Source organism: Corvus cornix, chromosome 3 (assembly GCF_000738735.6).
Source record: "Corvus cornix cornix isolate S_Up_H32 chromosome 3, ASM73873v5, whole genome shotgun sequence".
Lineage (NCBI taxonomy): Eukaryota > Metazoa > Chordata > Aves > Passeriformes > Corvidae > Corvus > Corvus cornix.
In genome coordinates, this window is record NC_047056.1 from 56,216,647 (window position 1) to 56,236,201 (window position 19,555).

Consider the following 19,555-nt stretch of genomic DNA (forward strand, 5'->3'; position numbering starts at 1 on the left):
GCTATTTTCAAGTATTATTGCCCATTTAGAGATGCAAGCTTTCCTTCACTTGTCAAGATCTAATACTGCATAAAAAAGTGCCTATTCTCATTACAATAACACTTTCATACAAATTAAGAAATGGTTTTAGCACAAAAAAAAAAAAAGAAAGCGTATTGAAAATTGTTGCCGAAGAACTTCTGTTCCAGTGATACACAAATGTTTCTGCACATGTCCTAGATATGCACATGACTGGCATGTGCAGGATGCTGTGCAGGTGAAAACCAAACAAATCTATCTGTAAATGGCAATGAATTCACATCCAGCTGAACCTTGTAAGAGGTTGTTATGGGTAGTTGCTGCACACATGGTCTGCAACATTGAAAAAGCTGAGAGGATGTGAAATTGCCAAGGGAACCACCAGTGAACTCTGGGATTGCCCCTGGAAGGCAAACAGTTCTTGTGAAACATGCTCTTCAGTAAGAGTCTGCACTAAAAATTGTTCAGGAGACAAATACCATTGGGTGTGACAGCACCAGACAAGCTAAAGCATGAAGAATCCTACTGTTTATAGTAATTACCCACTTTCATGCATGCTTTAATTGCTGATTAGTAAGCAGGTGGCTTTTATCTCCCCAGAGTCTCAACATTTTCTCTAACAAACATATCCTGGTTTTGAGCCTAGGAGACTCTCTTTCAGATTTCTTCCTACATACCTAATTTTGCCTTATTCCCTTCATGAGCACAGCAAAACTTGCTGTGTTTTGATGAACCGAGACATCTGGCACCAACCACACCTTCTTGCTCCAAACCCGTACTCCCCAGCAGCTTTCTGATTTCCTTAGGTATGCTCAAATATCTCATCTAGCCTAAGTTCCCTGACATCTCCAGCTGCAGTACCTCTCACCATCCAAAAGATTTCTCCCAGCCAGCCAAAGGCACGCTCTCACATGTGCTCTCAGCCATCCCCTTGAGACTTTATATATATAATTTCTGTCCCCAAATATGATATTAATTCAAATCTTTTCAATGAAAATGTATCAGTTATTAGAGACACATGAGGCTTTACCATGTTAGATAGCAGAAACTACTACTGGCATCATTCAGGAAAACTGCATTTTTTAAACCAAACGTTCTTTGCCAAGACTTATACATCAGCTAATTTTGAACATTTACGTAAATAACTTTTTTTCCTTTGGAACTTGAGAAGAAGTGAAGAATTGTAAAGGGTGAAGGGCTGACATAACACATCTTTGGTTTTTCAGTGAGACAGGAAAATTGAAGAATGTCACAATTGACAATATGATTCTATGAAACTAAGCAGGGAAAAAAGTCCTTGCATATTTTAGATGATAAAACATAAAAAATTAAAATTTTAAAATGTACCAAAATTAACACAGTATCATTAATCAATCATTATGGGCACAACACATACATTGTCCATATAATTACCTTTTCCAGCCCCACAAGCCGATCTAACTATACTTTTTTATTCTTCTCAAAGTTCTGAACCTTCCTCTGAATTTGCTTTATCCCAGTGCCTCATTTAATTGACTTCTTTTTTTTTTTTTTCTACTGATCAAAGCTGTTGTTTCTTATCTTCTCCACTCCATTCTCCTCTGTCTGCAGCTTTATCACCTCTGTCAGTTTAACTTCAAATAAACCACGCTGTGGCTTCTTTAAAATACATACTCTTAGGTGTATATAACAACAAGAAAGTTTTAAATATTTGAAGTAAACTAGCAAGCAATCTAATAACTGTCAATATAATTTTAATAGCAATAGTCTAATCTGTTAGGTACACATGACGACTTGATAAATGTTCATAATCTTTGATCAATTTTTTAAAAAACTGATACAGATATGCATGTTACACAAGATAAGGTTCCTAGAATTATTTTCATCTCAATAAGGAGTACAAAGAAATTAAAATTTTGCACTTTAAAAAACAGTACAAGAAAAAAAATTCAAGTTTCAAAACAATTACATATTTCTTTAGGTGTGTAGCAGTTTTCCAACATTACACACTTACTAAAGCAATCCTAGTTTCTCAGTTGGATATGAAAGAAAACTCTTTCATCGGTAAAACCAAAATTAAGAAATACCAAAAAGTATCAGTCATCACTGATCTATCAGTCCAGATAAATTAAACTTTCATCTTTTCAGAATATTCATCCTTTTTCAGATCAAACCTAGGTTTGCAAACACATTTTTATTAAAGTTATACTTAAGAATAATAAAAAATTACTCAAAAATTACCTGAATGAAAGCTTTTTCTAATGTAGAACAAATTAAAAAATTCGTTAAATATGTACACTCCAAATAAGCTGCATGAAAACACTAAGAAGGAAGATGCAGTAAAGATAAATATCTTTTCATGCTTGTGTGGAGTCTGTCCCACAGGTTCTGTCCATCCTCAGTCACACAATGAGGCCCTGTTTCCACAGGGATGCTGCAGGCAGAAGCAATGAGAGTTCATTCCCTGCAGGCTCCCAGCGTTTGTGGTCCCAGGGATCACAGGGAAGCAGTGCCACTACTCACACCTGCCTGCAATGCCCATAAGTGTCAAACCTCACTCGGGTCTCCATCACCTTCCTGCACACCAACTTGCTACATTGAGAGAGCACTATCAATCTGTTAACACAGACTTTCAAAAAGCAAAAGGAATCTAAACATGACCTTGCTGCTTCTCACCCTCAGCATCAGTGCCACTCCAGCACCGCTTGAGCAAGGTTTTGCAAACTGGCCCTGCAGTCATCACATTCAGGCTTTGGTGAACCACAGTGGGAAGCACACTAAAATACCCCTAGCCCCATATTCCCCAAAAATAACATCCTTTCCGTTTATATAGTGGACATAAAAGCTGGTAATAAATTCAGTCAAGTAATTATTAAAGGAGATGAGGAGAAAAGCTTTTTATGAAAAGAAGATCCCAATAACAGATTGCTAAATCAAAATAACGTATCAGATTTCATCCAGAAACCAGCTGCTAGTTAGCGCACATCACAGACCACTGATGCTGTGTCCTGACAAAAAAACTGTAACAGTCTGCTCTTCATCCAGTTTTCAACTGGGTTTCAAGGGTTGGTGTTCTGGAGAACATAGTACAACAACCTAACCCAGCTTACTAACTTTGGCAAGACCATCATTCCCAAAATACAAGAGCAGAACCTTTTCTACAATTCCCTTTGTAACCTATGCAAACAATAACAAAAAAATAAAAGACCAAACTATGTTTACCACAAAAACCCACAAATTAAAAAGAAAACCCCAGACAAAGCCCTCTCTCCAAGGCCTGTGCAAAACCAGAAAAGATTAGAAAGCTAAAAAACCCCAGAATTTACTTCTTATTTCCAAATATAATACAACAAATGTAATGAAATGTAATCAAAATGCAAAGTGTTTGGAACCTACAGAGCAGAACAAACTTGTCTTCTACACTCACTTTCATGTTTCACACTTCAATGAGTGTGTAAGGAAACAAAGACACCTCTACTTTACACATTCACTCATCACCTGCAGCTCTGAATCAGAAAGAGATTAGTAACCCTATGTTGACTACAAAGTAAAAAGAAAGTGTACATGAGACAATTAAAGTTTTATAATGTAAACTCAGGTTTTTTTACATCAAGATAATCTGACTGGCAGGCAGGATGAATTTAGGATAGCCCAAAGTACACAATCCACACAACAGTGAGGTAAGGCCCAATTTATTCACAATCCCAGCTTTACCTGAAATAAAGAGATTTCATAGTAGGAGGGCTTAAGGGAAAAAGTATATAAGCAGTTAAATAAGACACCTTGAGAAATTCTAGTTTTCTGAATTTATTTTCAAACAATAAACTTTAATATGCAGCTTCTGAATCTTTTTTACCTGAATGGATGAAAGTTCCCAGGGCATCCCTCAAAACTAATGGTCATTTCAAAAGCAGTCAAGGTCTAACACAAATGCATTTCCACACACTCTACTTATTATAACACCATTCTACCATTCCATATGAAATTAATCTGCTGTTAGAATGTAAACTTCTGCCTGGGGCAAAATATTTACAAAATACTATTTGAACAGAACTAAGTGCTTGGAAACACAAGACATCTCAAGGAAAAGTATTGCAATAGCATTGACCAAGTATATAAATAAACAGAAAACTGCCAAATACATTAAGGACCTCAAAACTATACTCTCAAAAAGTAGCTTCAAAGAACCTGAAGAACAATCATATGCCATCCAAATGAAAGTGTTGGCTTAAAAAAATATCCCAAAATGTCTAGGGCTGTAATTAAGCTAAGTACAACTTGAGGACAGAGAGAGAAAGCCTTACATGAAGTTCTATCTCAAATGGACAGCATCACTGGGTATTTTAGGCTAGATGGAACCTTGGGAGGTGACCATATGCCAAACCAGCATTGGCACAAGACAGGCTACAGCCATGAAGATGGGCTCCAGCAATGGGAGCAGACACTGGCATCACTCCATGGCTGATATTCCACTGGTGATGAGGATCAGCTAGCACTCACCCTGGGACCTGATTGTGTTTCCTGATCCATGGCTCTGAGCACATGCAACTCACACAGCTAAATTCTCTTCCTCCCCCCCAAAACAGGATGGTTTTGTCTCTGCTACCATAGGAGAAGCCTTGCATAGCTCCTGCCTGCCCCATGCCCTGGGAGAGGTCCACTTAAACTGGCCAAACCCTGCCTGGGAGTGTGAAGCTCTTCAGCAGTGAGAGTCGTCATGTTGATCTTTGCACCCATGGCCTGGCCTTGTTTAGGTAACTAAAATATCCTCAGTTTATTCCCTGGTGATCAGAAACGTCTCTGGGTGTAGCATCAAAACCATGAGTAATAAGCATTTCCCTTAGACAACAATGCTGTCCCTTCCAGCTTAGTGCCTGCCTCACTGAACCTGACATTTAAGTTCACCAACAATTTCTGTAAGGGATAAACATAGCTGTGAAAGTTTGACACCCTTGGGTGAAAAGAAGCTGTAGGCTGAGAAAGAGCTGCCCATAATTCACACCTCTAAATGGAATGCATGACTAGCTCCTTCTCTTCCCTTTCCCACAGCCCTGTGCCTTCACAAGTCTTCCTGTCAAGGGAAATACAAAGTGTAATCAGAAAGACCACCAGAGCAGAGCTGCACATCAGCTCCTCTGACACCTAGACAAGACAGGAGGAGACCATCCTGGCAGAGAGATGCTCCTCTGGTCACTTATTCTCATTTATCTCATGTCTTTGGCTCATATCTTGTCTTGTCCTTTAGGGTAAGTGCAGGGACACCTCAACAGGACTACTTGCATAGAAAATCCCAAGCTGATGTAGTAAATGGATGAGGTGAACAAATATTGACATAAAAGACTGAGGAGAGAAAATACCAAGAACTAATTTAAAAATAACAGAATATATTTATGAAGGCCAAATAAGAAAAATGGCAAGGAAACCAACTGAAAACTGACAGGGCTCACTGCAGAAAAAAGAAAAAAAATGTAACTGACAAAAGAGAAATGTAAGAAAAATAAATGAAAATAAAGTTATATGAAAGGTGAATAATAAAATAATTTTAAATACTGATAGCATTTCACAATGTATCAGAAAATGTATTTTGTAGTCAGAAGACGCTGAAATGCTTTCTTTAGAACTAAAATGAAATATAACTTAATTTGGTAACTTAAATAAAAAAACTTATGCAAAATATCTTGGTATTGACCAAGAAACAGTAGTGTTGAGGACAAGCTCTGGCAACATGAAAATAAAAGCTTATCTTCTTAGGTCATCAAAACTTCTTATTTGACATGAAACTAAACATTTCCTTTGGCATTAGTTTTATCATTTTCCTTCATTCTTAACTCTGGTTAATTTTAAAATGAGTGATTGAAATGCTACGTTTGGATATGCCAAAAGTAAACCACTCCATGTGTGCAGAAAAATGTCCTCTAGAACTACCTAGTAAAGTCAGTATAAATTCGAACATTCTTTCAGTCCTTTAAAGCTTCATTTTTGTTAAATTTTATTTTATTTTCAGATCTGTCACTAATATTTGCAGACTGCATTAAAATCTGGAGGGATGTGTTTATGCACTGTCACTGAGTGGTCTATGACATCTCCAGCCACGTTTCCTGAAGGTTCTATGGATGGGAGAGTAAAGGAGCCCAGACTACTTTTTCATGTGTCTAATACCTGAATTCAGATGTTTGCAATACTTCCCTCTCCCATACTTCCAGTCCTTGGATTGGTTTTCTATGGTTTATACATGTGAGCTAATAATTTTGCAGCAGATTCCCTTGACAACATAAAAGTTTGCCCAGCTTTCTGAAAAACGTTGAAGTTTTTCTTTGAAATGGCAGGGGAGTGAGGGATGGGTTCTAAAATGGAAATAGCTTGATCTATTTGTCAGTTCTATGGGTCTGAAATTTAAATTCATACCAAAACAATCTTTTGAATAAATACAGAGAAATTGATTCATTCTGTTTCTCAATGCTGTTGGAATCTAAACTACAGCTCAATTACAGGGTCATTTTCATTATTCTTAAGTAAAGAAAGCTGTACTTCAAGGAATAGCCCAAACCTGAAATAATTTCTAAGCAATAGCAATTTTCTGGGTTTTTTTCCATTATGCAGAGAAATTTAATAACTTCTTTCTGTACATAAGGTGAATGCAGAAACACCCACACATAATCTTTATGAGTATACCTTAGAAAAAGATTAAGATTTTAAACACCGGGTGGTTGAACTGCTTCTTGCAAATGCGACTCAAACCTTAATTTATGTGTCCTGTGCATATGTATGTTATCTTCAATTATGTGACCATACATTTCAGAGTGCAACAGCTCATCAGTGCATCGAATAAAAAATAATTCATTAAATGAGCAGCTACTCTGTCTGTGAGGGTTTTTTTCCATGACTGTTCAGTGTCTGGTGCCTTATTATGAGCACATTGTCTGAATTCAGAATTAACTTCCTCCCAGTATTTCCATGCCACTATAGCAATTTAGCAGCTGACAGATCCTAATGAATATATTTTTCCAACACTCTTCCGAGTTGAAAGGATAAAAAAATGAGACTGAGAGAGATTAAGGTCAAAAGTATATACTGAGTTATGGGCAACCTGAGTTTTTAAGTACTCACCATTAAATAGGTTTTGAATGTTCAGAGTGCTACTTTTCTTGTCTGCAATTGCAAGAGCAAATGTTCGACACTTACATGAATCAGACTGTAGGACTTCCATTCTGCACAAAGAAAATTACAATACAACACGAGAATGCTTGTGAAGTTTGATTTTAATGATTTCTGAACTTTACAGAAGCATTTGTGGCAGAATTGGACAAAGAATTCAGTTCTTCAGGCCAGAAATCAGCTGCTTCCACGTAATAATTTTTGCCTCTTTCCTTTTTTTAGTTACCAGCCTTTGGGAAAAATGAGTAGAGAATTTACAGTGACATATTTCACTATATGACACATTCCACAGATGATTTTTTTTCATATATTGGAACAGCATCCCACTTATGATTACCTTATAAATATAGAAATAATTATAATAATAATAATCACAAAAGGACCAAATAGGATTTGCACAGGTCACCTTATCTTGGGCTTAATAAAATTACAAGTTTGCAAATAACAGCTTTTTGTAGCTTCTCACCTTCTAAAGAGGATGTCTAGAAAAACTAAAATGTTACCTTTTTGCCTCACAGAGTCACAGACAGCAAAGCTGGGCCACGTTGGTGGACCCTTCACTTGTGTTAATGCAGCACAGGATGACAGATCACTCTCATTCAGCAGCAGAGGAAGGATGTCAGTGACACCCGCTAACTGTTGTACGTAGTGAGGCTACAAGTCCTTTTTGCTACTCTATTTTAGGTGAAGTAAAAGCTCTTAAACACACAGAAGGTGCTGCCTTTGCTGTCAGTGGGAACCTCTGCTCTGTCCTCCCACAGATGTTCTTTGTCTGCTGTTCTCATTTGGCCCATCCAGCCCCACTTGTTCCATTCTTACCTTCACCTTTGGGCTTTTCCTTCTAGCCTCATCTCCCTGTCTAGAAAGGACAAACTTCCCTCCTCTGGTGCCTGGCCTGACTCTGCCTGGCTACTTCTCTCATGCCCAGACTCCCTGCAGGCATTTCATCCAAAGCTCTCCTTCTCTCTCTCACTACTCACTTTGCTCATGTCCTGGGCAGGACGGCTCCACTCTTCTGCCTCTCTCTGTACCCCAGCAACCCAGTCTGCCACAATTATTTAGCTTCTGTAATCTTTATAAATAATCCATTTTTTCCTGTGACCTGACCCACCAGTTGCACAAGCACATCCTGAGATTTTTAACTAAAGAAGATTTGAGGGACCTTAGTGTTGCCGTCTCTTGACCACATGTAACTCGTTAATCATACAAGGACACAAATATATATTTTTTACCAAGGCTAAATTTAAAATTTTTGCAATCCTGTGGTGAGCAGCTCTTTGTAAGTGCTACCAACCATCCACAAGACAAACTATGAAGTTTTTTGAGTCAGTCCTGTTAGAATTAAAAATATAAATAAATCAAACAAAAAAAAAAGACAAATATTTCTTTGTAACACCTTTAAAGCTATGAAATGTCATTTATGTATAGGGCCTCACCTTATATGATTTGTAATTCTGTCTTTTCTCCTCTGGAGTGGGACTGCTTCTCTTAGAATACAAGCCTTCACAGTAACCACTCCCCATAGCCTGGGGTTTTGTGTGCTAGGACACTTTGCCCATGGGATAAAATAAAGGCCAGAAGCCTTCAGCTTTGAAGAACCAATTGAGAGATGCCATGCAAGCCATAATATGCAATAAATGCCATACTATTTTATGCCAGAATTTAACTTCTGAAATAAGGGAAAACATTATTCTCCTATTAATATTTAGAAGACTACTTAAATCACCACAGAAATCTAGTTTCTGCAAAGAAAAAGTTCAGATAAGAAAATTTCTCTCCCTCAATTTTCAAGGAAAAAATATTTACAGTGGGATTTTCATTTTGCAGAAATATTGATTTTTAAAGATTTGACAGAAATATATTCAAACACCAAAGCTTTTCTTTTCATGCAAAGCACATTTACAAAGAAAAAAATCATGTTTATAATTAGCAAAAAGAATAAAAGACACATTCACAGGCACTGTTTTGCCATGTTAAGCAGGAGGAGAAATTGCTGAAATCTCTACCAGCAGCCAAGCTGCCCTGCAGTCTTAATGTGACCTAAGTAATGACAAAAGACCCACAGAAATTTTATATTCTGCACCCACTGTACAGTAGCATCCAGTAAAGCACAGGCAGAGCATCACTTAAAAGACCACATATCTAGACCTGCCCCACAGGAACTTGTTTTAACTTGCCCTTACAATATTTCCAATGATTAAGCCTCTCTCTGTGAACTGTCTTCTGCTTCACTGCCTCATGGCCAGCCCAAGTCCTCTTCTGGAAATTAAGGTAGTTTGCCCTCAGCTATTTCCAGTTAGCCTGGAGAACAATTCAGATGCTGCTCTCTTGGTACACATTTTCCCTTACCTTTCCTGCTACGCCACCCCTCTGCCTCCATCCTTTCTTTCAGAGTGTCCTTTCTAATTCTTCTGCTCTCATAAGGACTTTGCCCCTTAGCAAGCCTAAAAATATGAAAGAGGCCTTGCCAGTCTCTCTTAAAACAGCATATTGAGCTGTTCCTGTGTTTTTCTGTTCACAGAATAAAATTTGCCTCTTCTGCAAAAGATTACTCTGATAACTTGTACATCACTTACGATTTTCTCTTCTACTTAGACTGTTTTTTATTCTGATGTTCTTTTCTCTACTTACTAATTCTCCAGTTAGTGTACTCGTTCATTAGTTTTCTCCTTCCCAAAGGCTGGATACTGCACTGATCCTTAGAATTTGAGAAATATTTAGTGTTTCAGATTCTATTGTGGTAAGCAGCACTAGAAAAATGTTCTCTTACATACTTACATTTTAAGTGATTAATTTACAGATCTCTGCTACCTGTAACAACTAGCAGATAACTTTTGATTATTTAAAAATTAATGGTAGTGTCTGATCTGTGGAGTAAAATATCTGCAAATTATTGTTTTCATGTATCTTTTGAATCCCTGCTCACTGGATGATCCCTCTACTCTTTAAGGAACACCACCAGTGGAAAAAATACTTTTAACAAATTCCCTAGGATATAAAATAATGACCAGACAAATTGTTTAGGGTTTTTCTGCCCATTTCTACCTCCTGCCGAGTGCAGTTTACCCTGGGCACAATCTGTCCCTGACACCATCTCTCAGTCTCAGAGACTCTGCTGCATGAAGAGTCATATAACCTGAGGAACCTCATTCTGCTGTCTTAAAGTGTGCCAAATTTGACGAAAAAGCTGCTGACAAAGTGTCCCTGGGCGCTGCATAAGATATGATTTTCTGGCAGCAATACCAAGTTGCTGTGTGGCTGTGTGGCTCTGGAGACAGGAGCAACAGGGCCCTGAGTGTGGCAATCAGCTGTGCCCACAAGTGTGCCAAAGTGGAGTGCTCAGCAGGCAAACGCTCTGGAAGCGTGGACTTAGGATAGCTCACTTAAGTGTAAACAATCTGAAGAGTAAAATGTTTGAAAAGCTGAAAGCATGAACAAACCAAAAGGCCAGCTTCAGCGAACAATCTCATGTACATCCTGTACAGCTTTCATGCTTTTAGAAAGTCCTAGTCAGCCTTGTCTCCACCAAAGTTATTCTAACCTTCAAAGACTCCGCTGAAAATTGTACCCCTGCATTTCTTACAAGAGTCTTGAAATTATAATATGGCTTTTGTGAAAAGGCTGACATTTATCCTTTCATAACACATCCAGAAGAAGTCTTTTCTCCAGGTTTCACTGTTCCTAGTAAACTTTTTTCAAAATTACCCAGACACTGGACTACTTTTATTTTTTTCTTTTTTTAATGCTCAGATAAACTAGCACAATCCAGCCATCTGAAAGGAAAAGGTTAACTGCACTCAATAGATTGGAAAAGGGTATTTCAGGAAGTGCTGTCAGATTCTTACACTTACCTCCAAACTATTTCAAAGGTAAGTGCCAGCAAAAACACAGGAATCAGTCATAAATCTTTCTTTACTGTGCCTTTATAGGACTTTTAAGTGCTCATGTGATCCTTCTATTCTTGGGCAAACCCTCAATCCAAATATTTCAGAACCAATTATCCAAAGGTTCATTAAATTCATTGGAAAATCTTTCAATGACCAACATTAAACAAGATATTTTTAAGAAAAATGTTTTAAATATTTAAATGTTCTTATTTACATCACCTTCAAAAAATTGTTAACTAGGAATGCTGATTGCATAATGCAACATTATAATTTAGATACCATTGTTTCAAAAATTTAAACCAAAACCAACCTAACATTTCAAATTACATTTCTTTAGAATGAAATCTTAAAATGTTTCTTTAAGGGGCATACTGCATTTCAAAATGAACTTTTGAAACAAAACACTGGTACAGCCACGTGTGGTCACAACAAAGAAATCTGAGTGCTTTAGGCCACAGGAAAATAAACCTTGGTGAAATAAAAGACTACTTAAAGTAGTGCTTTGAAGTTCATTAAAGTGCATGCAGACCTCTTGGACCAGCTAGAGAAGAGACAAAAACATTTTCCCAAACAGATTACCACCAGGCCATCTCCAAGCAACTCTGTGCCAGCTGCTTGCAAGAATACAAGAAAAAAAGACTAGGCAGGGATGCCAAATGCAAAAACACAATGGGCAGCAGAGAAGGAATGAGGCACTTGGGAAAATCTGACATCTGCTTGTAAAAATGCTTGACTACTTGCCCCAAGCAAATAAGGTTTATCTGAAGCTCCTTGTTTTTGTCCCAAAACAGTAATCCCTAGGACCAGAAACTCTGCAGTCCCTTGGTCTAATGGCACACAGTTTAGGGCCCAGTGAAAGAAAAAAAACAGTTCCTGAACATACAGACCCATTTGTGCTTAAGCCAATTTCATCAAACCAGACTAATAAATACATATATTTATGTTAAAATTTGGGGGAAGATTATTGTGGGAGTTACTGAGAAACCCCTGAAGGACAACACAGTCAATGGTCACAGACAGCACAACTTCATGACAGGGAAGTCCTGCTATTCAAACTTAATCTCCTTTTATGACAAGGTAACACACCTAGCTGATCAAGGGAAGCCAGATGACATATTATTTTTGGATTTTAGTAAAGCTTTAGATACTGTCTCTCATAGTGTCCTTCTGGACACACTATCCAGCTCATGGCTGGATAAACACATCGTGAGATGAGTGAGCAGCTGGCTCAAGGGATGGGCATAAAGCACTATAGTGAGTGGGGTGACATCAAACTGGTGGCCTGTTGCTAGTGGGGTAACACAGGGCTCCTGCAGAGAGACCTAAACAAGTTAGAGGGCTGGGCAATCACCAGCCTTAACAAGTTCAACAAGGGAAAGGGCTGGATCCTGCACCTGGGATGGGGCAACCCTGGATGTACAGACAGACTGGGGAATGAGAGGCTGGAAAGCAGTGCCATGGAAAGGGACCTGGGGGTCCTGCCAAGCTGAACGTGAGCCAGCAGTGCCCTGGCAGCCAGGAGGGCCAAGCGTGTCCTGGGGAACATCAGGCACAGCATCGCCAGGTGGGCGAGGGAGGGGATTGTCCCACTCTGCTCTGCACTGGGGCAGCGTCACCTCGAGTGCTGGGGGCAGTTTTGGGGGCCACAGTATAAGAAGGATATAAAGCTGTTAGAGTGTCCAAAGGAGGGTGACCAAGATGGTGAAGGGATTGGACGTGAAGCCATATGAGGAAGGCTGAGGTCACTTGGTCTGTTCAGCCTGGAGGAGACTGAGGACAGACCTCATTGCAGTTGCAGCTTCCTCATGAGGGGTAGAGCAGGGACAGACACTGATCTCTTCTCTGTGGTGACTGGTGACAGGACCCAAGGGAACGGCCAGAAGTGGTTTTAGGGGAGGTTCAGTTTAGATTTTAGGGAAAAACTCTTGACCCAGAGGATGGCTGAGCACTGGACCAGGCTCCTGAGGGAAGCGGTCACAGCACCAGCCTGATAGAGTTCAAGAAATGCTTGAACAATGCTCTCAGGCACATGGTGTGATTCTTGGGGTTGTCCTGTGCAGGGCTGGGAGTTCAATGATCCCTGTGGGCCCCTTCCAACCCAGGCTACTCAATTATTGTATGATTCTACTAGTACATGTAGGAAGAATATGACTCCCAGACATTCAAATAATACTTGAAAGTCATATACGTGGAAGTATAACAAGGGTAAGTAACTGATGGGAAAAAAGCCCATGGCCAAGTGTAACTGATCAAAGGACAGGTGAAAAAGCATGACAGAAGGCAAACAAACAGCCAGTCTGAAAATACACCATGCTGTCCAGTCACTGCATACAAGGACTGCATTTCACCTGCACGGATGAGCTGCAAAAATGGTCACAGTACTCATGGGCTGTAAGGATAACAGAATGCCTGTGATACATATATATATATATATATATATATATATGTATGTATATATATATATACACACACACTTCTCTTCCTCTGTTAATAAAAATTACAAGTTATGTCAAGTTTGAGCCTTGGACAGCCTGGACCCTGGTAGGGGAAACGCAGACCTTACAGTAGCATGCTTTAGTTTTTCCTCAGAGTCAAAATGGAGGCAAGATGGATGCACAGAAATAAGATGCCTCACAAAATCACGGTAGTTTGTGAGGAAACATTGATGTAGCTGAGGTATTCGACTTATACTTGTTCTCTGGAAAATGCTGAATTCAACTTTGCATGCCAAGTCATTCTGTGAATAATAATGAACAGAAACCCACGAGATAAACATGCTAGAGTTTGACACATGGCAGTGGAGTCTGTCAATACCATGTAGTTCTAGCTCTTAGGTGTGTCCTAGCTTTTTAAGGCCAGACCCTGTTAACACACAGTGACATAAAATATAATTATTGATTACGTATGTCATAGAGGGTCTCCAGAAACTGAAAATTACATATGCTAGAAATATCATAGAATCACAGAATCTGGGTTGGAAGGGACCTTAAAGATCATCTATTTCCAACCCTCCATCTATGGATAGGGACACCTTCCACTAGACAGGCTACTCAGAGCCCTTTCCAGCCTGGTCTTGAACACCTCCAGGGATGGGGAGTTCAGAACTATGTAAGAAATAGTAAGAAACAGAACCTGGACAGATTGTTATATAAAGGTTACAATTTGAGACACCACCACCAAACTGATTTTCAAAATTATTTGATTTCTTAGATTCTTCTTTCAAACAAGGACAGCCATAAACTTTCAGCATATCTCTAAGTAACTCTTGGATATCCCCTCTGAAAATCTAGTGCTAAAGGCTACAAAAAAAACCCCAACCAAAACACTGGACGTGTTCTTTTTGTCATTCCACTATATCCTCTTTCCTGCAGATCTTTCTTCATGTGCAGGTTTCCCAGTCATTAGTACTAACTGAGCAGTAAATAGTAAGTTTTACATATCCAAATTCATTAAATTATCCCAAAGGAGTTAAATTATTTATTCAGATAATGTCCACAGATTAATTTGCATATGCTGACTATGCAATCAAGAGAAAGCAAAGAGAACATGGCTCATGAAAGGTAGGAAATACATTCACGTAGCCAACTGCACATAATACATGTTTGCAATAGTGCTTGTTGATGTATTTTTGGGGTAACTTATGCAACAACGTGTGAGAAATTGGGTCTGTGAGAAATACATGCACTTGCCTCTTGTGTTGGTGATAATTTTGTTTCAATATATTAAAGAGTTGTATTTCACTTTGGCAAATCCATTATCATCTATTTGTGGCATTTCTTATTCCTCACAGCAACACAGAATAAGTTCCAAGTGCTTCACAGGTGCCACAATATAACACCTCATTAATCTTCTCACTTTTTATTGTTGGTAGACAGTAATTGCTCCCTGCCCTTTAAATTACAAAGGAAGGAAAATGTCTATTAGCCAAATCAGTGCAGAATTAAATGTAGAGTATTATGGACACAACAGCCGCACTTCTGTCATGACGTTTAAAAATATATTACCTGTTCACATGGGAGACACCTAATACCAGTCTACTAGACACCAGGGACTCCTGCTGAATATTCATTTTCCAGGTATGCATACTTCTTATAAATGAAAGGGAAAATAATCCACCCAGGTTTGAACTTCTGTTTGTTGCATAATACTCTTTAATAGCTAACTACTGCAGGAAAGCCATCTGTTTACTCATTTCTAGCCAAAATATTCTTTCTTGCATACAGCTGAATGTTGGAAGTGGATGTTGCACTAAGCTTAGCACAGCAAACCTGTTAACCCACCACGGTCCTGTCCAAGCCTCAACAGGAAAGCAGCAGCTCAGTGGAGCAGAAGCTGGCAGCTGATGGCAGCGCATCCCTCCTCACCTCTGTTCTGGGAAGACCAACAGGATCCGGTCACAGCCCCACAGCCTCTCCTGGCACTAGACCTGCAGGAGCCAGCAGCTATGACAACTTTCACCAAAACCACCGGAAAACTTTTTATTTTGTCACACCTAAATAGTCCCAAGAGCTTCCAACCCTCTGTTTCAGACATTAGTCTTCCAGAAAATGACCTGAATGAGCAGCAAGTTAGGAGAAACCAGGCTCTCATCTAAGCTTACTGTGGTATAAATATGACCAAAATTAATGCTTTGTTTTCACTTAGTCCATTTATTCAAACATATATCTGCATAAGGTGAAGTGCCAGGGCATGCACTTGGGTGACAATAACCCTGTGCATTGCTACAGGCTTGGGGCAGAGTGGCTCGAGAGCTGCTCAGCGGACAGGGAGTTGGGGGTGTTGGTTGATAGCTGCTGAACATGAGCCAGCATGTGCCCAGGTAGCCAAGAAGGCCAATGGCATCCTGGCCTGTATCAGGAATAGTGTGGCCAGAAGGAACAGGGCAATGATCCTTCCCCTGTCCTTGGCTCTAGTGAGGCCACACCTCTAATCCTGCGTCCGGTTCTGGGCCACTCACTTCAAAAAGGACATTGAGGTGCTGGAGCAACTCCAAGGAAGGCCATAAGTCTCATAAGAAGCAGCTGAGGGAAATGGGGTTATTTAGTCTGAGAAGACTCTACAACTACCTGAAAGGATCTTGAAGTGAAGTGGGGGTCAGTCTCTTCTGCCCTGTGTCAAGTAAAAGGGCAAGAGGAAGTGACCTGAAGTTATGTCAGGGGAGGTTCCAAAAAGTTATAAAAAAAAAAAAATCATTGAAAAAGTAGTTAGGCATTGGAATAAGTTGCCCAAGGAGTTGGTGGAGTCACTGTCTCAAGTGTTCAAGAGGCATCTGGATGTGTCACTTGGGGATATGGTGTTGGGGTGATTATGGTGGTGCTGGGTTGATGGTTGGACTAGATGATCTTGAAGGTCTCTTCCAACCTTGATCATGCTGTGATTCTGTGATATCCTCTATAAGACAAACAGGAAGATATTTCAATTACTGCCCATAAGCCTCTTTTCTTTCATTTACTTCTGGTTTGGTTTTAATTTTGTTCTAATCTTAATAAAAATATTTTGAAACATCACTAAGCTTAAATTGTACTTCATTAATTCCATCTAGCACCATAGTCACTTTATTTCACATATATATTTATGTGGATTTACAGATCACAAAGTTAAATAATTCTAACCAATACCTTTCTGTTGCCAAATACAGAATCTAAAACCAGCTTCAATCAGGTCATGTTGAAAAGTATAATACATAAAATGGGAAGATAAGCCAACAGTGCAGAGATTCTGAATGAAGAACTGTTTCTTCATTCTCCAGCCTCAGCATTGCTCCACAAACTCCAGTGGGAACTGCCATATGAGACATATTCTTGATTCTTGTTTTCACTTGCTGATAACCCTGGTAACCTTGCTGGAGAACCCTTTGTACTCCTATCCAAGAGGTCAGCTCCCTTCCAGCTGCACACTTTGGAGCACACATCCCTCAAGAATGGAACAGCAGTGCAAGTGTATGCAGAACAGCAGGCTTGGAAAGGTAAATACACATAACTCTGCATCAGAGGCAAAGAGAAGGCTTGCTGCTGCACCTGCTAGTGAGTCAGATGATGAGACAAAGGTGTACAGAAGGAGAGAGAAAGAATATTCCTCCCTGATAAGGTACAGCTCTGCAAATGCACAAAAATCCACCAAACACAACAGATATCAACTCTTAGTTAAGCTTTTAATGTATGAATAGGTACCTGCAAGTCGTTTATAGTTTATTAAATTTGATTCATATTCAAAGCACCTTCTAATGCATTATTTGGATTCTTTTTGGTTTAGAGAGACAGGAGATATTTTTCTGAACCCGTCAGAGTTCACTTAAACCCTTTGATATATGTTTGCAAATGAAAAAGATCATATTCTCAGACAAGAAATTGAACTGGCTCAAGCTTTTTCCTAAGACCTTAAGCAATTGTTATTAGTATTTTGCAATAAAAAGTAAGAAAATTTAAAATGGCAATTTCAAGTTCAGCAGCAAGAGTCCTAATGCAGTATTTACTTCTTGATTTAAAATTCATCAATTCTCCTCAAAAATACTTCGTAACTACAAGGTAGCCTTGCTAAATTAATGAATCACAATAGTTCAACTTTTTGTTATGGATGCTGTCATCATCACAAATTCATTTGGTCAAAAATACAGTTGAAATGGGCTTATAGATTATATCTGTGCAAAATCATATTTAATAGTAATTACTCCAGTGGAGTGATAAATCCATTCATAATGGATAATTCCACTAGACTTCAGCTAACAGGATGAGGATTAATATCATCTGAGTAGCTGAACAAGTACTGAATTTCAAATCTATCTCAGGACCCCTGATTGGGACAAATTATTTTTTTACTATATCTTGTACCTCTTGTTCCTTCTACAGAGCAGCAGTGCACAAATCTAATGGTAGAAACAGCACCTCACATCAGAACATCCAAAGATTAAACAGACAAAGAAAATAATGGAAATCTAAAGAATAAAAGCAGCTCTTCAATTAATTTTTTCCCATGACAATTTTAGTGCTGAGCCTAACACAGAACAACAACAACAAAAAACCAAACCAAAACAAAAAAAAAAAAAAAAAAAACCAAAAAAACAAACAAAAAAACCCACACAACTGGACAGCATACACCAATCACTTCCCAGTTGCATAAATACCAGTTCTAAACATTTCTGTAGTGTTTCTGAAGTAATGATTCATAGTATGCAGTAAATGAAACCTCCATTCCATTCCTTGACTATGCCAGGAAGACTGAGGTTTACAATAAAGCTAGTGATTTCAGATTTATTAAGCACTGAAATACTTTTCTACATTTCCATTAGATACATATTTCTTTTTTTATTTCTACTTAGCCTATTTTTGTTGGACTAACTTACATCTGGCATTACACTTTTCAAAGAGTCTCAGTTCTCACAAAAACATCTTTAATATCTCTCACACTTAGAGAATGTTGCAATGAAAACTCTGGTTTTGAACCTGGGATTCAGGATTGGCCACAGGACAGAAACCTTCTTCTTATTTTTTAAAATTTGTCCCGTGATGTCATCAGAAAAGGATCAAGCAGTTGGCAGGTACATATCTGAGGAATTTCTCTGGGACAAGGAGAACTTCCCCAAGTAATCTGGTAGCAAATTGACCCTAATAAAGAACACCTCCAGACTTCATCCATTTTAGGCTGCTACATGACATAAACATGGCTCTCATCAGAATTCATGAAATGGTGGTCTTGGGGACCTGTTGTCATTTACTTCTTACCATATCTCCCCTGTAATAAACAAGACAAATAATTTTGTTCTTCTCCTCTGGTTTTTAATTCTGGAACAACCTGGAAGGACCATGGAGAAGTGGGGTCAGTCTCTTAGGCAATGCAGCTTTCAGGTTGCTTGTCATTTCCAGACAGATCCACATTTGTTGATAATAAAGTGAATTAGAGAGAGAGGAAACAAGGCATTTATGAGTCAAAAAATGGGTCATACATTAAAACAGCTTGAAGCTATTAATACCTAAAGCTGCCATTTAAAAAAATTATTAAAAAGATGGTGCTATCCATACAACAACATTTTAGATCTTCTTGAAAAGGCAGTCTTTGGCCTAAGTAATATTCTTAAATGCTTTTGAAAAAAAAAAAGGGGGGGGGGCACAGAGAGCATTTAATATTTGCTTATGTACTGTTGTACCAAAATGCATCCCTCTCTCTGAAGAGTAAGATCTTCAGTGCTTTGTTGAAATAAAACCAGCAAAATCCTTCACCTTAAATAAAGAATATAATGAACTGAAGGTCATATCCGAGAGCTCATGTCAAAAGCAAATTAACTCCTTGATTCTCTGCAGTCATCCCTTATCTACCTATAGAATAAATAAATGCAAGGTAGATGAACATACAATTCCATATAAGGACTGAAGTGGAAATATATTGATGCTCCATTCTTTCTGAGAAATATGCTGGGTATGTGTGTTTAGCAAGCCTGTAAACAATTTTTGTTCCATTTCAGGTACTGTATTTTTTAATACCATTGCTAGTTTCCAAACCCATACTCACTGACTGAGCACCTA

The 19,555-nt window shown here is 38.7% G+C and overlaps 1 protein-coding gene across 1 annotated transcript in view; it reads right to left on the reverse strand.

Annotated features, from left to right (window-relative positions):
- Nucleotides 1-19,555, reverse strand: part of ESR1 (estrogen receptor 1) — a 163,453-nt gene that overhangs the window by 77,689 nt on the left and 66,209 nt on the right.